Source organism: Petromyzon marinus, chromosome 61 (assembly GCF_048934315.1).
Source record: "Petromyzon marinus isolate PM22_M1 ecotype Great Lakes invasive population chromosome 61, UKy_Petmar_22M1.pri1.0, whole genome shotgun sequence".
Classification (NCBI taxonomy): domain Eukaryota; kingdom Metazoa; phylum Chordata; class Hyperoartia; order Petromyzontiformes; family Petromyzontidae; genus Petromyzon; species Petromyzon marinus.
The window spans coordinates 7,383,696-7,407,368 of record NC_133727.1 but is presented as its reverse complement, the minus strand read 5'-3'; the positions used below and the strand labels follow the sequence as shown (position 1 = coordinate 7,407,368).

Sequence of the window (23,673 nt, the reverse complement as noted above, 5' to 3'; positions counted from 1 at the left end):
TTAACGTGACTTTACCGAAAAAAACAAAGAGTAATTCCTGCAGTCACGAAAGCTTTGAATCAAGTCTAAACCACCTCTACGGGGAGGTATGAGGTTTGTGTCTTTGTGTTGTCTCTGCTTGTGTATCTTCCTTTGTGTCTTGGCTTGGATTTGTGTCTCTGTGCTGTCTCTGCCTGTGTGTGGGCCTTGGTGTTTCCGAGTGTGTGCTGCTGCGCCCCCTTTGCTCCATGCATACCTCATGCTAAATTGTCCCATTGTCTCTCAGCCTTACCTTCTCTGCCTATTTAAGGCGACTTCACTGTGTGCGTGTCTGTGCTGGTTCGCTCTACTTGGATGTCTATGTGTGTGTGCGCGGTCTGTATTTTAAATTTCATAATTAACTTGCAATTTATCAATCTTTGAAATAGCGTAATCAACCAGACTATGCGTTAATTGTGTTTTGACCGACCGTCTGTGTTGCTTTATATGGTTTCCAAATTTTTCTAAACCCTGTTTGTTTGGTATGCTTCTCTCTCTGTGTCCCCTGTTGTATCTGTGTTAGTTCCCCCCTACTTGTGTGTCTGTATATACATCTGGGGTTATGTGTTTCCTCTCTCTCGTAAATTTAGCTCTTCTGTACCTGATGATGGCTGCTTGTGTTGCAACTGAAACGTTGTACGCTATTATGTTATTTTATTATTTATTATTTATACGTGACTTTACCGAAAAAAAACAAAGAGTAATTCCTGCAGTCACGAAAGCTTTGAATCAAGTCTGTAGTGCCTCTTGTTAAACAGTGCTTCAGTTAAACAGGAAAATTAATAAATCCAGCAGGCATGACTTGAAAAGTAACAAATTTACATTTTGGGTGGCACTCTAAATCGCCCGGTAAATCGTGTCGCCAATTATAATTTCTGCGTTTATCTGCGCGTGTCTGTGTACCCCCAGTGGAGGAATACGTGCGCAGCTTGCTGGACAACCCTGAGTTGATTGACCGTCTGGCACTGGCCTCGGAGCAGGTGAGACTCCGTATGCGTGCATCAGCTCTGCCCCCCCCCTCATATTTATGGTGCGGGCCTGTACCCTTGTCCGACCCCTCACTTCCGCGTTGCATCCAGCTGCCTCACTGAAGAAAGGGACACTTGCCTTGCGCTGAGTACGACGTTTCGCTGGTTGTAATCGCCAGGGAAACGATATACTCGATTTGTAAGTGTTGTGGGTCTACTCTCCAATACACTGGCGTGCTGCAGTAGTAACTAATTGACACGTTTTGTTTTACGTAACAAACCTTACTAATTGTCTGTGCCGGGTTAACTACACACATTTACGCGCTCTTACCCAATAAACCTTTATTATGGATAATATTGGTCGCAAAAGAATACGTGTTAAACAGCTCCCTTTTAGAACGTTTCATCCTCACGAGCAATGGTCAATCAAATAAATCCTTGATTTATAACGTGGCATATTTAGCAAAAAGCAGAGACGGAAGGGTGAAACTCTAGAGGTAGCTCTATGATATCTGCTTTTGTGGAACGTTCTCTAACACGGATGGCCGTACTGCTCTGAGATAAATCAGACTGGATCCTTCGTCTCGTTACATGTGGGCGGTTGCAACATTGTTGTTGACGTGTGCATGTGCCGTGCGTGTGCTGTGTACGTGTGCAGGATGTGGTGGAGTCCCGGGTAATCTTCCCCGAACATCTCCCGCTGTCCCAGCTGCAGCAAGGTGTGCGCTCCGGCCGGTTTGTCCAGGGAACCTTCCTTGCGAGTCGTGAGAATTACCTGGAGGGGACTCTGAGGGTGCGAGGGGACGGTGACAGTGATAAAGAGGTACACGTTTCACAAGCCTGCGTCCGGAAGGAACAATGCTGTTCGATCGTATCTGTGTGAGTTTTAAAAACAAATTTATAATGAAGCAGTGGCATAGCGTTCTTGGCATGAGCAGTAGCTCTTAACCTTTACTGCAAGGCTGCAGTAAAGGTTAAGAGCTACTGGGCTAAAATATTTGTATTTTGAACGTCTTTTGCACCCTACGTAGGTGTCGTAGCCTGGCTCCTGCCCCCCCGGCCTGTGGGTCCTGGTGCAGTTGCACTGCCTGCACACTCGATAGCTACGCCACCACAACCACAGTATATACGTTAATTGTGACTACTTTAATAATAGGTTTTTTCCCTTTTTTTCTGGCAACAAAACTGAAACCTTTTACAAGGAATCATGTGTGCATTAACCACAATACTTGTGGTCAAAATGCAAACAAAAAACACACTATGATAATATATGCATTGTCCTTGAGACTGATTGGTCCACACCAGGGACGGCTTTCTTTTGAGCCTCGACCCAATTGGTGCGAGACCAGAGGACGCCAAAAGGCGTACACATATATTGCAAATATTATCAGTGTGTTTTGTTTGCATTTTCACCACAAGTATTGTGGTTAATGCACACATGATTCCTTGTAAAAGGTTTCAGTTTTGTTGCCAGAAAAAAGGTGAAAAACCCTATTATATTTTGGTACTGGCAAAGGAGGTCTAATGATGGTTGTGACTACTTTGTTAACAAAATGAATGGTCTATTTCCACCTCCAAAATGTAACGTTAAATAACCATTAGGTACATTAGCCCTTTGTTGGAAAAAAAACCCAGTCCAGAAATTGCCCTGCTTGAACATATGTTACTGAAAAACATTGGTTTCAGAAGATTCATGGGCTCATAGTCCTACATTTTAAATTGTTTATTCGTGGTATTAAAACTCTTGTACAGTAAAACCTTGGATTGCGAGCATAATTCGTTCCGGAAACGTGTTTATAATCCAAAGCACTCGTATATCAAAGCACTCGTATATCAGTTGTGATCACATGACGCTCGGCAGTACAAAGCTGCTCGTATTGCAAGACCCTCGCTCGTTTATCAAATTAATATTTATTAAAAATTTTGCTCGTCTTGTAAAACACTCGCAGACCAAGCTACTCGCAATCCAAGGTTTTACTGTATATGCTGCTCTCTAACAGCACTTGGCCCAGCGGTCTGTTAAGACTATACGGGAGATCTTTTTTGTCTCCGTGCAGGTGTTGATCCAGGGGCTGCAGCATTTAAACCGCGCGATGCACGACGACATCGTGTGCGTGGAGATGTTCCCCGAGGAGCGCTGGGTTGCCCCCTCCTCGCTGGTCCTGCACGCTGAGGGCGTCGCAGGGGACGTTGCAGAAGAGAATGAGGAGGATGTGGTGAGTGGAGCGTCAACACTGCCGAACCAAAATCAAACCCAGACACCTGCAGTGTGCGTGTCTCTCTCCCCGTGGTCGCATGGATTTTTCTCCAGGTCCTCCGGCTTTTCCCTCCACAGTTACAATCTGACATGCACTTAGAGTATTTGGCTGCTATCAATTTCAAATGTGATAAGATACTTCATTGAACGATCATTTGTGGCCAGGTCACTTAAAAAGAGCTATATAGCTCTCAGGGTCCTTACCTGGTAAAGTTATTTAGTTTATAGTTTTTAAATAGTTTTAATATAGTTTAAACAAAGAATAACAACAAAGACTCAACCACTTCAAGAGAGACCTTAAACATAATGAACACCGTGTGACCAGACAACAATCCACATTAGAGATGCTGTTAGCTTGATTTTGCGTTTATTAAATGACTTTACATTACATTACTTCAAAATCAAGTCAGGAGTGCTAATCATTTCGTACTATTTTTGTATGTACGTAGGGGTTATTTGACCATACTTCGGTGCGGGTTGGTGAAGGGGGGGGCATAGATCAGGAGCATAGAAGGACAGGACAACAGTTCATTTTGCTGTACTGCGCTCTGCTGCCAGCCATTTTGGCGCAGAGCCTTTACCACCTGTTATGCATATCCAGGCTCAACACGGCATCGCTTCCACGGTCTGAGCTGGGTCACAGGGTGGCCTCTATATTGAAAACTAATTTCTTTAGAACTGCTTTTTGTATTTAGATTGTTGTCCTTTCCACGCACCTCCGATTAGCATGGTTGGCTGTGTACGGTGCGAAATAAGTTCTACATGCATACATACCACAGTGACAAAATGCAAAACATAATAAAGTACAGCAATGAAGTTAATCGAAATTGGCACGAAAACAACCGTGGTTTATGAAGAGTCGACAATATTGCTCAAACATAAACAAGTGTTAGATATGAAATCGCATGTAGTGCAAGTTGGCTTGGGCAGATTATTTATAGACTGATCATTGCACAGTTATACTTATAAAAACGTTACGTAAACATTAAACATATATAGGGTGACTGATGTGCTAAGCAGGTAAGAGAAAATGTCAATCAGTGAAATCATAAAGAATCGAGAGATTAAGCATCAAATTGTGAATTAGATGGGAGGGTAACCTTTGTTGTAGATAATATTGGTCGCAAAAGCCTACGCGTTTTTTAAAAAATGTTTGGTATCTGATGGGCGTGTTCCGGTTGATTCTATCAATCGCCAGAACTGTTTTAACTTATCAATATTTACAGAGGACTCCTCACTGTGATCTTTTGTCATTTTAACAAAGCGTCAGTCTCATTATTGACATTGATGAGACACAGCATGAAACCACATCCGCAGGTTAAGCGAGTGAGTTGGTGAAAAAATAGTTATTTCATTATTTCCGTGTGTGAGAGAGACGCTACTGTGGTGAGTGCTCATTTGAGTTTGCGTTGTCATCTCCCGGTGCTATCCCAGCTGCTGCTGCTGCTGTCGTCGCTCTTGCTTAGATTACGCAACACGATGTTTGTCCTTTGTTTTGGTCTCCAGCTGAAAGCCGAAAGTGGGAAGATGCGTCGGCCCACTGGCAAAGTGGTCGGCATCATCAAGCGGAACTCGAGGCCGCTGTGCGGCATGCTCATGCCCAGCCCAATCAAGGAGGTGGGCTGATCTGCATGTGTGTGTGTACGTGTGGGGAGTGGTGATGTAGCGGTTAGCGCGCTGCGCTACGAATCCTGGGACCCGAGTTGGATTATATTTATCGCTCATAACCAATAAACAGCGCCAAATGTCTGAACCTGTCTTGGGCCCTTCCCTAGGTCGACTCGGCCATAAATGAGTATCTGATGTGGCATGTAAACATCAGCGCTGTGGAGACAAAGGCGGTCGGGCATGGTGCTGGCCGTACCCACCCCGTCGTTTGCCGTACCAGCTTGAATAGGTGTGTGCTGACGGCACTCGCCCAAACAATTTGTTGAATGCCTTACTGGGGGCTCTTTGTGCGTGTTGCAGGCCACCCGCCACCTGTTCACGCCCGCGGACCGCCGCATGCCACGAGTGCGGGTGGAGACAAGACAAGCAGCGTCCCTGCAGGCCCACCGCATCGTGGTGGCCATCGATGGCTGGCTGTGACACTCCCGCTACCCGAACGTACGACTGCACCGTGACGCCCCGCACGCCGTGACACCTCACCCGTCCTTCCCGTGGTCGGCATCGTCGGGCTCATCCTTCTGTCACTTGACGCGCGGCCACGCGGCTCTGTATGCAATACAGCCGTCGAACCCAAAACACGAACGGTGACACGGTGAATTGGAAGTCAGGGTGGATGAGCTGGCACCACTGTGATTTTTTTGTTTGAAAGCATGGCAAACTCACCTGTGATTCAACCTAGGTTATTAAGGTGTTGTAAGTTGATAGTCTCAGCCCAGTCACCAATAACTGCACCAAAAACGATATTAAATTTGGTCGTGCACTTCGATTGTTTAATTTCCATCTCTGAGAAAACTACTGCTTTTGACTGCCATGTGATGAACATTACTTTGATTGGCAGAGTGGTTGGAAAAGCACTGCCCCCCTACAATTTGGACTGCATTTCACTTCAATGGATCTTAGAAGTAGCTCTGTTATGTCTGCTCCTGTGGGTCGTCCTTGACCACGAAGGGTTTGCAAAGATTGCTTGTCTTGTGTGATACCATTAACACAATTAGAAACAAAATTGGTGAAAAGTTAAATATATTGTTAAGATGTATTCTTTGGGTTGTATCTTTGTTTAAACAGATGCCGGTTAATATTCTACATAATGTACGTTAGGTACAAGGTTGGCATTGTGGTTGTGCTTTTCATACCTATTTGCCACTGCACAACCGAGCGGCACCATGGCTGGCACGGTTTAGTAGGCTGCAGGTTGTTTATCCACTGCAAAAGCAGATGCATGCCATGGACGGTCAATGCTTTGAACAAGTCTAGGCACGTGCAGATGACGCTGTGGTGCCACGTCCCCGTGGTGTACCGACTGCCGTCACACAATTAACATGTCGCTAGCCCCGCCCCTGGCCCTGCTCGGCCCCCAGATAGATTTGGATGCCTTGTGGGGCCAGCATATCAGGGTTTGATTCTGGTTCGACATGGCAAAAAGCCAGTGGGTGACCACAGACACCTCGAGAGCTCTGCGCTGTCTGGGTTCCAATGTACCAGTGGAAAAGGGATACCGGTGACGATTGGCCACGTATGTGCATATGCATGTTGAACTTCTTCCGTACCATACGTAGACAACCTTGCTAATCGTCGGTGTGCTTGTGCAGGGCCATTTTGTGCGCTCTCTGGGCGAATGTGGGGATAAGGAGACGGAGACAGAGGTGCTGCTGCTGGAGCACGACATGCCACACCAGCCCTTCAGCCAGGCCGTACTTGCATGCCTGCCCCCTCCCACGTTCAGCATCACAGCAGAGGTACGCATGAGACGTGTGACGATATGTCAATTCATCGATTGAGTTCAATTCTTACGCCTGCGGTGTGTTGGTGTGTTTGGTCGTGCATGTGAGAATCCTTTACTTCAATGTTCTTTATTACAAGGCCCACGGGCCACTGGTGGCCCCTGGTGGCCTTTGATGTGGCCCATAACGTGTGGCCCCCGACGTATAGGCCTTCGACAATAGACAAATGTGAAAACACCCCCCATCATCATCATCATCGTGTTGTCAAACCTCAACAGTTTCAAGATGTTTGGCCTGCGTAGAATACCTTCTAGAGGGCCTCTCTGGAGCTCTCCCTCCAGTCGAGGTCCTTCCGCTGCACTGGCATGAACGAGAAGCCACGGGGCTCTACACCTTTACCGCAGACCGTATATAGAAAAGCCGTCGACCTGAAAGAAAGTCGATGGCTCGGACACATCATCGTAAGAAGAGAGGAAATTCACATCGGAGGAAGGAAGGCGACGGACTTATGGAAGCACCAGGGCAGAGACCCGAGAGGCAGGCCTTGAGAGATGCGGATCAAAGTGGTGAGCCAGGATGTGGAGGACTCTGCAGTGGCCGTGGAGATGGTCCAGTACAGAAATGAATGGAGCAAGGGGACTACAGACTTTTCTCCTATAACGCTGTACTTGCGTTCCTGAAGAACACCGAATTGTGGAAAAATCGCATAATTAATAATATAGGGTAAAGCACAGTCCGCGATAACACGTGAGATGCGTACGCAGGCTTAACAAATACTTCGGGTACGTGAGTAGCATCTAGATGCATCCAGCAGCATCCCGCCTTGTGTGATGCTACACCGAGGCAACCGTACAAACGCTTATTCTGCCTCGCACAACGCAGTTCTGTTCACTCGATCGCCTTTTATCCAATTCACATCCATGTTATGAAAAAAATGTGTTCCCTAATGCATTCATCGCATTATATCTAATTCACGATATGAAAACACGCGGAGTTATAGGAGAACGGACTGTACTTTCAAAATATTCAGTCGCCTATTGAGAAGATAGAACGCCATTAGAATGAAGTTGGTTTACCCATGTATGGCTCACCCTGTGTTTTGTTTGTTGTAAGGCAGCGTTTTGTTGAACCTGGTGCTGTGTGTGTCCCGTACAAGGCCCAGGCTGGCAGGGAGGACCTCCGTGCGTTGTCCATCTGCATTGTGGATCCTCTAGGCTGCACAGACATCGACGATGCCCTACACTGCAAACCGCTCGACAATGGGAACACCGAGGTATTCATTTGGTGGTGGTAATCGTGGTCACGGTCGCGGTAATTCGTGCCTATTCCTTTCATGGTTTTGTCAATGCTAGCGGAGGTGACAAGGGGAGTTTAGTGGCACAATGATAAGTGCACTGCACATTCATCCTGTCAAGCTGGTTTAGTTCCAGTCATGGCTAACACCGGTACAGAGTGATATCTAAAAAAACTGCCCAAGTTCTCTCCTTCACCACCTGCATTGACCATCGTAATAAAGCAAGGTCAAATGACAATCGCGACCCATTACGGCATGGAGAAGCCGTTATCCTGCAGTGGATTGACAAAGGGGTGGACAATATTCCTGTTATTAAGTTTCCAAACATGGTTGCCTTAGTGCCCGTATTCTTGGTCTCTGCTCGGCTCAGGACTGACTTCAACATGGCTCGGTTCTGGCTTGAGCTGCTCCGTTGCCTCCAAAGAAGCATGAGTGGCTCAGCTGTGCCTTGGCTCACGCTCAGCTCACGGAAATTCTGAGCGTGGCTGGGAGCATGCAGGGATATACGAGGAGGCACAAGGGACACAGAGGCTCAGGGCTGGAACCATGCTTAGAGGCAGCTCGGGTTTTAAGCGTTGCTTTGATGTGGCTTATTGAGAATTAGAATCAGAATATTTATACTGGAGGAATCCGATGAGCTATAAAGCTATTTTTTACATGTCCAGTAGAGGCGGGTAAGAACGTTACAACAACAAACAGTACAAAAACATAATAGTAGTGCAAAGTACAAGAAAGATAAACAAATAACCCAAACACAAACAAATACAACGAAACCATCCCCATCCTACCAGGCAAAGCCCACTGAGGTATTGATTTATTTTTTATTACTGACCTGGCCACAAATGAATAGCTCAACAAAGTGGCCCATCATTTGGACATTTATAGCAGCCAAAATAATAGAAATAATCTCAATGCATGTTGCGCGAGAGCCAAGTCTGAGCCAAGCCATGGCTAAGACCCCACTGGCCTAAGTGTCCACGTCACTGGCCGAATGCCTGGTTCACAATGAATGCACCAGGTAGTAATGGGTGTGCATTTCATTTCACATTATTGTGCTTTGGTTGGAGTGGCTATGGTGGAGGTTATGCATGCATGTGGAGTGAGCCACTTCCGACAGACGTCTAGTAGAAGGCGTCTTATTTATTAAAAGCACACAGGGCGATACACTTCGTAACGCGGCTACACCTAGGCTGTACAAACACGCAGCCCATCTCCGTCCTGCGTAGCTACGCTGGCTGGTTGACGAGCGTAGCGGCGGAGACAGAGCTGCTCTTGCAGAAGAACCAGCCACGTGGTCGAAGACGAAGAGATGACGACGGTAGCGACGCAACCAGGACCCAGACCCCACGCTAACAGCCCCGAAGTTCTGATTCGGTGCTCTTTATATTTGCCTGGAGTGGCCAAGCTCCACCTCTGGCCACGCCCCCTTTCTAGAACCTTCTAGGCCCTTCGGGATGGTTCCCGGATCTTCTCGACTGACTCCGCCGTTGACCTTTACCCCAGATACGCCCCTTCATAATAAGGCATTATGTAATGCAGCTATAACCTTAATTACCCTTACAGGCCGGCAGGTATCACCCTGTCATTACACATCCATGCATGTGAGGGTGGTGACGGTGTATTAATGTGTGTTCTAGGTTGGGGTACACATCGCCGATGTGAGCTACTTTATCCGGCCGGGGAATGCCTTGGATGAGGAGGCATCTCTGCGTGGTACCACAGTTTACCTGTGTGAGAAGGTGAGATGTGGATGTCTTCTTGCCACAATATCAAGTGTTTTACGACCCGCCGATTTCATCCTTTCATTCTTAACTTTACGACATGATGTAAAATATTACGATGTAACGATCATCGCGGTACCAGTTTCCCCACAACTGTAATTGTATTTGACATTTTCACCACATTTTTTGTGTGCTTTTCTGTACTTCCCGTATGAATAACGATAACTTAAAAATGAATTAGAATAAAAAAATGTGCAACAACAATGCTAAATATCTCTCATGATGTTTTAAACAAGGTGATTTTTGTGGATTTCTTATCATATGATGTACCATGACATCATGAGCGGCAGGCTATCGGCGCAGTGGTAACACTCGTGCCTTGCAGCAAGGAGACGCTGGGTTTGATTACTCAACTCTTGTGCCTTTTTGCTTGCAGTTTTGTTTGTTCTCTCCCCTGTTAGTGAATGGGTTTCCTCTGGATTCATCAGATTTCCTCTAAATAAAACCCATACAATCTTAACTGGCATTCACGAAAACATCCCCTTGCTGAACAGTTACCTGCAGGTGACTTAATCATGTGTGGGTTTGCTTGCAAACACTCGTTGAGTTGGTGCATATGTATTTGCCAGATTGTGTTTATTGACAGAGAAGTGGTTGCGTTTATGTGTTTGTGCGCCTGCAGAGGATTGATATGGTGCCAGAGTTATTGAGCTCAAACCTGTGTTCCTTGAGATCCAACGTCGACTGGTGAGATGCACCAACAACTGTTAACTCGCGAGTGCGCACATTGCAACCCATACTCAGCAGCTAACGTGCATTGTTGCCAGGTGCACATGTAATCCTATGATGCGTGGCACTGTTAAAGTGTCATTGTACAGATCCACACAAGCATGTGTACATACATAAGCAGCCAAACCAGGATGGCACAATGGTAACACGTGTCTCAGAGCAAGAATGGCCTAGGATTGATGCCCGACTTGGTTGCCTTTCCATGTAGATTTTGTATGTTCTCCCCCTATTTAGCATGGGTTGACTCCAGGTTATCAGGTTTCCCCTCATCGCTAACATAAACGTGTTATTACTACTATGATCCTTAACCAAGGAAAGCCTCACTGAATCTCATAACTTCGGTAGGGTACTGCAAAGCTTTTGCAGTCGAACAATGGTTGCTACGTATATATTCCAGTTGAGTAATTTGTAACAACCCAAACCGGTATTTGGCCAAACATCCCACTGCTGAAAGAATGACTCGACTACCAAAAACTTGGCAAGACCCTCCTGAAAAAGAGTCTCGAGACTTTGCGAGGCTTTCCTGAGTGAACACCCTGCACCACTCCAATGTCGACGACTCCGCCACTCGACGGTGAATGGCGACGATGCATGTGCTGTGCGCGTGCAGGCTGGCGTTCTCGTGCATATGGGAGATGACTCCAAAGGCTGAGATCGTGAGCACACGTTTTACCAAGAGCATCATCAATTCCAAGGTGATTTCACCCCCCCTCCCCCACAGACGTTCAGTTTTTGTAAAACTCTCGTTTGCTTTCACGTGTATTGTATCGGTGCCTTGCTATGTTAGTGCAGTTGAGGTTTCCGGATGGCTGAGAGGTCAGAGCGTTGAGCTTGCACCTCTGGGTTCACAAGTGTAGCGAGATGAACCGGGTTCACAAGTGGTAGTATGTATGTTGAACTTCTTTTGCACCGTACGTAGCCAACTGTGCTAATCGGAGGTGCGAGGTAGGACATGAAAGTAGTGAGTTGATGGTCTCTGTCCAGTCAACAATCACTGCACAAAACACAGGTTTTTTTCGGTCGATCGTGTAAATATGTAAATGTGTCATTAAACCCACCCCCACCCGACACAGCCAACTAATAATGGTTGTCACGTAAACAGAACATGCCAATTCGTCACGAGTACAGCACGCCGGTGTGTTGTACCAGTGACGAATTGGCCACGTTCTGTTTATGTGACAACCCTTACTAGTCGGCTGTGTCGGGTGGTGGCGGGTTTAACGACACATTCATGTATTTACACAATCTAACCCAAAAAACCTGTATTATGGATGATATTGGTCACGAAAGCCTACGTGTTAAACTCACTGCACAAAATACCACCAAATTACATTGCACAAAATTTGGTTAAATTCCAGCTTTGAGAATTCAAAAAATATCAATTTTGCTGTCTTTGGGTGAGCGTAACCCTCAGTAGTCATCGGGAGCCACGTAGACATCTGTTGAGTTCTGGCTTGGGCTTAGATCAGGCGTGGGGATTGTGTAATTGCGAGGACCCCATGGTTCACCCGTGGTGTGTTCATCGTATCCCCGCAGGCGTCTCTGACGTACGCAGAGGCTCAGCTAATGATTGACGACGCCGGGCAGAAGGACCCGGTCACCAGCAGCTTGCGTGGCCTCAACTCCCTGGCCAAGATCCTCAAGCAGAGGCGCATTCAAAACGGGTAACTCATTGTCAAGATCCTCATCCCCTCCACTGCCTCTGGAGCGCTGAGCAGTATTAACGGGTGCACCACATTTAGTCGATCGGCAGGTCGCCTGTGGCGCGGTAAAGTGTGGTTACTCCCGTGTCTTCTAAGACATCCGGCCAGCGTGGAAGAGTAGGCTAAAATACATTGAGAGGGACTGTTAAAGGGTGTATCTCTAGAGGGGCCCCCTCTTATGGGAGCACCCTTCTTCCAGCAGTGGCTTGAGCAAGCAATTGCAAGGCTGCACCTGTAGCTTTTTTTGACCCCATGATGCATGAGGCTTGGGTGAATACCATGCACAAACAAGTGTTACAGGATTCATACTCTTTGTTTTTTTTCAGTAAAGTCACGTAGGTAAAACTATAAAATTAAATAACTAAATTAAATCACGACGTTTCGGGCGCAACACAAGCGTCCTTCTTCAGGTGGGACAACCACAGCCAGAAACAATTACTGAAGTGGGCAAAAAAGGGCTGTTGTAACAAGAGGCTATATAGGTAAGAGAGTGGGGGGGAGCAAGGGGGGAGAGATAGAGAGGGGGGGGTGTGGGGTAGGGGAAGTGGGGTGTTGCTAGAGGGATTAAAGGGGCGAGCACGGCAAAATGCCGGGGGGGGGGGGGGGAAGTGAGCGGGGCTGGGAGTGGGAGGCTGAAGAAGCTGGAGATGCAGAAATGAAGGCAACAATAAAGAAGTTAAGGTTTTACCTGGTTAATAACATCCTTCTAGATTGGAGTGTTACAGGCTGCTGCGGGGCTACATTGTGGGCAATAGAGGACAATGCAGTGACATAAATTGTTTTACTCTACTTAATGCTCCCATGTCTGTGCTCCCCCACCTTTGCCAACGCGTACTGACCACCACGGTTAAGTACGGTAAAACCACCCCACGACCCGCATGACATGGGGCGGCCCTCATCCAGCAGTGGATTGACTTAACGAGCTGTGCATGTTCAACTCAAATATCTGAGTTTGTGAAGTGTCTTATATTAAGATTCTGTGTTGTTTTGGCTGGACATGATAATCGCTCATGTCCCTTCTCCACCCGTAGGGCATTGACTCTGGCATCCCCTGAGGTCCGATTCCACATGGACAGCGAAACCCATGACCCGATCGACCTGCAGACCAAGGAACTCAAGTGAGTCTCGTCAACAAGACACCTCCCATGACTGCAATCCGACTATTGTGCAGATCTCTCTATCAGAATCAAAATATATATTTCTACTGGAAGAATCCGATGAGCTGTAAAGCTCTTTTTTCACAGATGTCCAGTTGGGGCAGGTCACAACGTTACAACAACAAACAATACAAGCACACGTTAGGATTGCAAAGTATTGGAAAGGTAAACAAATAACTTAAACAAATATACAAATACAACTAAACTATTTTTATCTTTTGATTTAAAGCTTTCGTGACTGCAGTAATTCATATTCTTAGTTTTTTCGGTAAAGTCACGTTGAAGAGAAACAACAAAATAACAAAATATATATAAAACAATAAAAAATTCTCACGACGTTTCGACCATAACTCAAACGGTCATCATCAGGTGTGTCGGTTTGCATAAATTTATTTTAAAAACGGCACATTTATTTATTTATAAAAAACGTTGGCGTCACGCGCAGCGATTGGCAGTTTGCCCAGGACTAGTCCATCTATTTTTTTTTTAAAAGAGGAGGGGGGAGACGAAATTTTTTATAATGTATGCTGTCTGAAAGCCACTGTAAGCGTGAACAATCAATCAAGAACTGAAATGATTTATCAAATCTTTCCAATGATTGCTAAGATAGAATCCATCTTCTCGGTTGAAATTGTCTCTGTGCTTGTATATGTGGATAGCCTCATGAACGAATCTCTCATGGAAGCCAGATGGCTTACAAAGAACCTCCGTCTTGGAAAAGTCAATGGCATGTGAGCCTACTGAATTAGAACAATGATCTGCTACGGCCGAGGTGTTGGTCCTACCGTGTTTAAGGTCTGCTTTATGTTCACGAATGCGGTCCGATCCGATATATATTTTGTTATTTTGTTGTTTCTCTTCAACGTGACTTTACCGAAAAAACTAATAATATATATTTTTATCTTACCAAGTAAAACCCTGACCACAAATGATAGCTGAACAAAGTGGCTTATCACGTAGGAAATTTATTATCAGCAAAATAATCTAAGATAAAGATTCTTGACCCTTGTGGTTGATGTGTTGTGGTGGCGGAAACTGGTGCGTGTACACAGGGAGACCAACTCGATGGTGGAGGAGTTCATGTTGCTCGCCAACATCTCCGTGGCGGAGCGCATCGTAGACGAATTCCCCGAGTGTGCGCTGCTCCGACGCCACCCGGCGCCTCCGCCTTCCAACTACGACATCTTGGTGAAGGCGGCGAAATCAAAGGTAGAGTTAGAACCCCTTTTAACGACCACTCTTGTTAACTAATCGCTTAACAACGGGCCTCGATAGAGCTCAATGTGTAGGCTTAACCGACCATTTCTCTGTTAACGACGGGCTCTTGTCGGTACAGTAAATATGAATTAATGTCACGTAGAAGGGAAACAATAAAATAATAAAAATATAAAACGATAAAATTATCACGACGTTTCGACTGCAACACAAGCAATCATCATCAGGTGTGAAAACCACAACAAGAAAATTTGAAAAAAAGTGCCAGTTATTTTTAACGTTAGCACCACGGAGAGAGATTTGACAGTTTGTTCAGATGGACGAGTCCATCTATGTTCGGAAAAGAGGAGGGGGGAGACGAAAAATAATGGATGCGTTCTGAAAGCCACCTTAAGCGTGATCAATCAATTAAGACCCGAAATGGTTTATCAAATCTCTCTCCGTGGTGCTAACGTTAAAATAACCGCCACTTTTTTCACATTTTCTTGTTGTGGTTTTCACACCTGATGATGATTGCTTGTGTTGCAGTCGAAACGTCGTGAGAATTTTATTGTTTTATATTTTTATTATTTTGTTGTTTCCCTTCTACGTGAATTTACCGAAAGAACCAAGAATATGAATCCCTGCAGTCACGAAAGCTTTAAATCAAAATGAATTAATGCATTTATTAGCAGTGTTTATTTTAATATGATGTGTTTATAATGTTAGTATCTTTATGTATTAATATCCATTGTTTAAATATTATAAAGTACGTTTTTTGGGTGAACAAGGGAAACTTTCGATGCTATCGGAACGAATTAAGCTTTTAACACGTATTTCCTATACTCGCTTAATGACCAAATCCTTTAATGCTCGTGTTCGTGGAACCAATTACCGTCTTTAAGAGGGGTTCTACTGTCTCTAGATTGCTGTTAACCTTCCTTCAACATCATCCTCCTCGCAAGGAATTCAGAGGTCGCCGGGTGGCTCAAATTTTAGTTTGAGGTCTTTTGGTTTAACCGGGTGAGAACTCAAGAGACCATAATAGTCTCATTTGCAAGGGTCACCTGGGTCACTTTATGACCCAGAGATTACAGCTGGACCCTGGCTTCAAAATCCAGCAGCCGCATTGAACATACTGTGTTATCAAGTGTAGGGAGTTGAAGGACTCGGCTCGTTTCCCAGCTACTCCACAGAAATAAGCAACAAAAAACCATCACGATAAATGTAGTACTGTATTTAATTTTAGATAAATTCCAGCACTGAAATGTTGAAATATCAGGTCGACTTATTGTGATGAACATTGTGCTCAAAATGGGTGGGAATGTGCTACCCCCTACTGTGAAGCAGAGGTGTCTTGAAACGATGTCAGTATTGGCCTGAGCGAGCAATTGCAGGGCTGCACCTTTTACCTTTATCTTGAGATGTAGCAGTATAGTTTCCACTCGCCCTTAGAGGCAGAACAACTCAAAAGCTGTGACGAACCACAGACAACGCTGGAAGGCAGCCAGGCACTGTGCCAGATGTAGATTAATCCACTTGCTGTACTGCCTTCTCCTGGCAAGCCAGGTTATGGAAACCTGAATGCCCACAGGAAGTGCGCTGAATAACGTTTTCTTTCCAATACACCACAACCCTTGCTGCTTCCCCAGCACTGAACTACAAGCCACGTGCGGGATAGTCACCTCACAAACGCCGGTGTGCCTGATTTTTTTGTGCAGAACATCGAGATCCAGGTGGACTCGGCTAAGGCGTTGGCCGAGTCCCTGGACCGGGCGGCAGTGCCGGGAGCGCCACCATACCTCAACACTCTGCTGCGCATCCTGGCCACGCGCTGCATGATGCAGGCCATCTACTTCTGCTCCGGCATGGAGCCCGACACCCACCACTACGGGCTCGCCACCGCCATCTACACCCACTTCACGTCGCCCATTCGACGGTGACGTGCTCTGGCGTCAGGCACACGCGTGAAATCGACCTTCGCGATTATTGAGGGGACTATGTTGTTGTCTTGGTGTGGTCTGGGACTGTGCTGCCTTTCCCAAGTTTAGGAATTTATTCATTAATTGATGTACTTATGCAATGTTAATTTGTCATTATGGCACACCTCCGATTCGCACGATTGGCTACGTACTTCTATATCTTTTTTCTATTATTTACTTTTAGTGATTTGTTTACCTTTCCTATTCTTAGCACTCCTATCATCTACCTACTGGACATCTGTCAAAAAGAGCTTTTATCGCGAATCGGATTTCTCCAGGATAAAGATTGAGATTTTGACTTATTTTTCTAAAAGGTCCTATAAACGGAAAGTTTGGCCAATTCCTTAAATGGTTGTTTGGCTTGTGTTGGAGAAAAACTAGAGGATCCGGTGAACACCAACGCTTACAAGGAGGGTGACAGTGTTCCACGTGCAGAATCAAGAATCCATTGCCGTGTTGCAGCGGCGGCCAAAAGTGAATTGCAATTCTGCCATGGATCGCTAACGATTTTGTTGTGGATCTTAAATAAGAACACAGATATGAGCAGGCAGCAATTTGCGTTACATCTGATGACAAATAAAAAATCCTCAACAAAGAATTAAATTCATACATTAACAAAGATAATTTCACCAGCAGATGGTGCTAGAACGTGGTATGTCCAGAGTACAGTATTCTATCACAGCGTTAAATCCATCTGAGTCATTGTTTGCGTAGCTTTCTGGTGGATCGTGAAACCCGCTGAGATCCACCAGAATGAATCGCGGTGCTTGGTGGATTAATACCGCTGCTCCGTTGGCATCTCGTGGCCATACCGCAGCCTGTATCTACTGTAAATTTAATCTTCATATTAAATAGAGGCTACAACAAATGTGAATATTGTTGCTGTTGTCTCCCTGTACCGTTACAGATGCTCGGATGTGATTGTGCACCGGCTGCTGGCCGCGGGCGCCGACCCCACGTACCCGGCGCTCACCGACAAGCAGAAGCAGCAGCAGCTCTGCAACAACCTCAACTACCGCCACAAGATGGCGCAGTACGCCCAACGCTCGTCTGTAGCTTTCCACACGCAGGTGGGAGGCGGAAGTATGGGCCACGTGGAGCTTGCACGGCGTGTGCTTAGGCACCTGATAATGCGTCCATTCGTCTCTTGAAACCCAATTTTAAGGTCACGAAAGCAGGCATCGTATTGTGCGTGTAGTAAGAATCAATTGTTTTTTATTCGCACGCTTACGTGTGGTGGTGCCGTGGCTGTACTGGTTGGCTACACTTGACATTGCTTTTCAGCATTCTTCTGTGTTTGCTGAAAAACCTAGTCACTTGGCACATTTGCCCATGATGTGACAACTTTATTTGATTGGCTCTGTCAGGTGATGGAGGATTATAGTCAATACAATTGACATTGTACCTTCACGATTGAACTCAAAATAATCCCCATGACATGATGCCAATAGCACAACTGGAATAAATTAGCGGGGGGATGCGGAAAAATACCTTAAATTTTGTTAAATAATTGTGGGCTTGGTAAGTGATGCGCGTGTATCTGCTCTTGGCCACGTAGCGGTGATTAACGGCTGTTGTTGTTGTGCTCTCAGTTGTTCTTCAAGAGCAAGGGAGTGGTGAGCGAAGAGGGCTTTGTGCTGTTTGTGCGCAAGAACGCCGTGGTGGTGCTCATTCCCAAGTACGGCTTGGAGGGGACGGTTTTCTTTGACTCCAAAGATCTCAAGCTCAACGTTACCTTCGACGAGGAGGTAGGGCATGTGTTCACTTAACCGAGAGGCATTGGCATTTCCCGTACGGCTGAATTCTGCATTTAAACCCAGGACTGGCTTAATGCACTGGGACCCAAGACCCCTGACCATCTCTCTACGATTAGGTTTCTATCAGACACACAGACACTTGGTTTAAGGTGGAAGAACGCAGTGAGATACGAAGCTCCGTTTTTTGCCATTTGGCAGTGTGGACTATTACAGAGGAAGTTACACCGGTGGATACATTAGAGCCGGATGGCTCACAGGGCTATACCAAAATAAACTGAAACTGAATTAAATTATGTAAATGCGTTTCAAATATAAAACGGTCACAATTAAATATGCTTTGGAAATAACTGCCATGACGGAGCCCGTATTGCACGGAGAGGACATCACATTAAGAATACAGTAAAATCCCTCAGATCCGGAAGAATTAGAGAGAAAATCTAATGCTTTCTGTAAACAATGAGAAACTCGAAGGGCAGAAAAGTACTTGTAGAATAAAAACAAATGAGGGAAATAGTAGTTGATGCAAAAAGTGATCTCTAGATGGCAAAAGGCACATTTGTGACCAGTGGATCCGGTCCTTTCCAGCATGCCTTGCATGCCGCATGACATTGTCACTCTGCGTGGATAATGCACACAGCTTAATTTGGACCAGAAGCTCAAAATGGTCAACATTTGCAGCCATATTTTAGGTATGTTCTTAACTGCAATGTACACTCCATATAACCTAAGGGGGGTTGCATCTACTCCTTAATTATGGCCAAATAAGGCTTTAAAATTCCTTGGCTGGCCCGCACATCACGATCCCTCGGTTGGTTTGGTCATTGCAGCCAGCGGCTTCTCATGCCTGGTTTTCAGCTCGCGGTGAGGTGGCCTAAGCGGTATTGCATTCGCAGTGTGTTGTGGAGGTTTGCGTTTCAAACTCCGGTTAATACTGTGGTGTGTATTAAGCGTAAAATATTTACAGGCCATCCGCTTTAACAGTGGACGTTAAAAGATCCTGTAACGTTATTCGTGTGCCAGCTACATGGTCCAAGGTTGGCAAATTACATGCAAATTACTTATTTGGGGAGCACATATCAATCGTTCGCCTCCTTTTACAAAGACATAGCAGTGACCTTGAATGCAAACGTTTTGAAAATCAGTGAGGGTTTTCTGAGTGACCCATGTAATAGTATGAATAATAACGTTGGGTTTACGTCAATCCGTGCTTGTGTGCAGGGCACTTGGCAGAGAGCAGTCAGCGGTAGTGTTGCGGTTAGCGCTCTGCGCTACGATCCCGGCGACTTGGGTTCGATTCCTTCGCACGGTCAACACCAGTGATCATTATCTGAACCGGTCCTGGGCCTCCCCTAGGTTGACTCGGAACTCAATTGAATGCCTGGTGCGGTGTGTAAACATCGCCACTGGGAAGACAAAGGCGGCCGGGCATGGCGCTGGCGACCCACCCCCTTGTGTGCCGTGCCGGCCTTCATTTGTGCTCCTCGCCAACAGCACTTGCCCCAACAGTCTGTTAAGGCTACATTGGAGATATGTCTTTGTGTTTTGTGTAGGGCCCCACGCTGTGCGTGGAGGGCATCGCGCTGAACATGTTCGACCGCGTGTGCGTGCGCGTGTCGCTGGATTCGTCCAACCTGCAGCACCAGCGGATCCGCATGCACCTCGTCCGCCCGGAGGTACTCACCGTGCGGCGCGACGCGCAACCTCGGAATGCCACCGATTTGTATTGTGACCATGCTGCTGTTGCTGCTTGCTGCGCCAGCAGTAGTGCACAAAAAACAAACGCTCGCCGCATCGGAACGTTAGCGGGCCGAAAATTAATGACACAAGCCACAGCATAGCGCTTGTTGCCATGCAACCCAAACTGTGGGACCGTATATTAAACCCATAGAGACACAGAGATACATAGGAGATACAGAGAGACCCATTATGATTCCTAGAGATTCATAGAGACTCATACAGATACATAGCAGTGCATTAAAAACAAGCTACTGTACGATTGTGGCCATGCAACCCAAACTATGGACCACATTTTACACCACTGTAGTCTGCGCTCCTTCAATGGAGGGGGTGGCAAGATGACACAAACTCTCTCCTGAGGCTCTCCCGTGGCTATCAGACCCATCCATTGGCATTTAGCCCCTGAACGTAATACCCTTATAACACAGGAATACAATATAAACTCTGGTCTTGGATGGAAAAAATATATGTATAGCTAGCATTTTGAGCTGCAGTCTGTTGTCCTATACCTCCTGTAACTGGCAAATTGGATATAACGCGATGATCAATGTATGAAGGAACGCATTTTTTGTATAACGCGGATCCAAACTGAATATAACTCGGTTGAATGAATGGAACTACGTCGCGCGAGTAGGAATAAGCGGTTCTAACGGCTGCCTCGGCGTAGCATCACACAAGGCGGGATGCTGCTGGATGCTTCTAGATGCTACCCACGTTCCTTAGTCTTTGTTCAGCCTGTGTTACGCATCTCACGCGTTATTGCGGAATGCGCTTTACCCCATATAATATATTATTTATTATAACAAGATTTTTCCAAAACGCGGTGTTCTTGAGGTACGCAACTACCGTATTATAGAACAGACTGTATATCCAAAGACTATGGGATACTATCCCTACCTATATCAGTTGTGACTGTCCGTGTGTTTAAATCCAGCTTGAAAACGTCGTTATTAATTGGCTTTTCCTGGATTCTGATTGGTTATTACTGTGAGGGGAATCATTATGATTAGCTTTTATTGCATTTTGCATGCTGTGTAAAGTGTCAGTATCACTGTCATTATTGTTATTATCGGCTTTTACTTTATTTCTATTGGCTTGTATCTATACTTGAGTAGTTTTTTAATGTCCAGTGCTTTTTTGAGATATTTCGATATGCAAGGTGCTGTATAAAATAGATTTTTATTATGGCCCTAGTTCATTGCACAAGAAGGGCCATTATCTGAGACGTGACCTATTTAAATGATCGTTTGGGGCTGTTGTTGATGAATGCGAGTTCTCAAGATACCAAGCTAAGTCAGGGTGTGGGAGCCTTGGTAGATATCAGATGTCTTAACAAAACTCCATGAGTCTGTTCTGCATGGGTTTCCTCCGGGTTCTCTGGTTTCCTCCCATATCTAAAAATAATCATGCGTTGAAACTGGTATTAAGGTAGTTTACGTATCGCCATGGGCGGCAGGGTGGCACATTGGTAAACCCTTGCGTCTTGCAGCAAGAAAACTGGGTTTGATTCTCAACTAGAGTGTTACTGTGTGAAGTTGTCATCTTCTCTCCCCCTGTTCCTCAAAAGTCTTCAGACTTGGCGAAGTTTTTCAGTGTTATTAAGTGTAATAATAACGTATCACTTGTGTTGGAAATACTCACATGTGTGTGTGTGAGAGCATTGGTGTAGTGGTTAGCACGCTGCGCTATGAACCCGGCAACCCAATTCCCACTCACCGCCAACACCAGTGAGGATTATCTGAACTGCTGTTTTGCCTACCCAAGGTCAACTCTTTCTTAAATGAGTACCTGGTGCAGTGTGTAAACATCAGCACTGGGGAGAGGTGTTGGCCACTTACCCCCTCGTGGGCCATGCCGCCTAACAGCAGCACAGTCTGTTAAAGGCTTATTTGGGTGACTATCTTCGTTGTACGTTTGTGCCATTTGTGTGTCCGCTGTCACAGATTCCAGGCTACAACCCTGTGGAGTCCACCCCATGGGGCTCGCCTTCTCCCCGGCCTAAGAAACCCAGACAGCACTAGTGTATCGTGGATGCGGTGTCAACAAGATGCCGGAGGAGGTGCATGAGTGGGCACACACTCTGGGTTTTACATCTGCAGAGTTAATTAAGTGTACATTGTGCTCGCAAGCAGAGATGAACAATTGAAAAAAAGCAGTGGCGGTTATGAGAAATGCTACCCTGAAGTAACAGACGGTTTGCACTCTGAACTGGAAGGAGAGAACAACGGATGATCTGTGTGCTGATGATGTTGGTGATGATCTCGTAATGGCTGTTCCCTTCGAGGAGTGGGAGAGTCTGATGGTAAACCTGGATCGTGCCAATAAGAGGTAGGGCCTTACCATTCGCCCTACCAAACAAATCAAAGCAGTACCTGCCTTGATATTTTGTATGTCTTCAAGGACTCCACCCCCTCAACTCCGCATGATAGGTAGTTGTGGAAAGAGTGGAGGTATTCCCATATCTGGGCAGTTGTTTATGACCAGCTCCGATTTCAGAGCGGAGGTCTTACTCTGAATTAGTTCAGTGGCATATCCTTTTTTTCAGCTGCATAGCACTGTATAAAAGTTACATGGCCTATCACTTCATACAAAGCTCTGGTTCTTTTCTGCCAAACTTGTCCTCTCCCTCCCAGCTATAACCTCCCGAAAGCAACATGTGACCTTTGTTTTGGCGTGACAAACACCATTGAAAGCAAAACACCGAAAGTGTAATGACTACACGTAATGCAAGAATCTCAGTTGTATTTCTCAACGGGTATTGAATATGAAGTCCCAGGAGTGGTGAAGGTGCATCAGCCTGCAGACCCACAGGTGGCAGCGGTGGATTGGCCTGCAGACGCAGGGGTCGTCGGTGGTGGATCGGCCTGCAGACCGAGGAGTGTCGGTGGTGGATCGGCCTGCAGATGTAGGGGTAGCGGCGGTGGATCTTCCAGCAGTAGCCGACCAGTGAAGTTCTCGAATAAATTTACGCAATTTGCCAAACCTGGTGGCTTTGGCACAGGCGGTGGTGGTGGTGGATCTCCCAGCAATAAGCTGGGGAGGCAGTGGTGCATCTGCCAGCATGAGCTGGGTTGGGATGACAGCGTTGGATCTCCCGGCAGCAGCCGGGGTGGTGGTGGCGGTGTTGGAGATGCCAGCAGCAGCCGGGGTGGCAGCGCTGAATCTGCCAACATCAAGCGCCATGGCGGTGGGGGTGAATAATATGCCAGAAGCAGTCGGGGTGGGGGTGTCGATGCATCTCCCAACAGCATCCCTGGTGGTGGCGGCGGAACTGCATGTGGCTGCCAGGATGGCGTTGGAGGCAGTGGTGGTGTTGGTGGAGACCGTGGCCGTGGCTTTCTCCAGCTCCTTGAGCTATCGACGCATCATTTCCAACTGCAGATGGCGCTCCACATTCTCCCGTTTGTATACTTGAGTGCAGGGAAATCATCGACAGTTTGGTCAACATTAGCCCCTACACGAGCCTTCTAATCATCGCAACTCTTCAAACTATATCGCTTATATAATGTACATAATTTCAGTCACAACAAAAATTACATACAACACATCGGGGCTGTGAAAATTACGGCTTCGTATTACCAATATCTTGCCTGTCCAGAGAAGCCCATGAACTAACGTTGTACATACAAACTCATAGATTCAGAGGCCCATAGACTGAGTCACAAATAGCAGTGGATAGGGCCCGGAACGGTGTGGTGGTAGTGAAA

General features: G+C 46.2%; 1 pseudogene; it reads left to right on the top strand.

Annotated features, from left to right (window-relative positions):
• Positions 1–4,557: 4,557 nt before the first annotated feature.
• Positions 4,558–23,673, top strand: part of LOC142906020 (exosome complex exonuclease RRP44-like) — a 30,451-nt pseudogene continuing 11,335 nt past the window's right edge.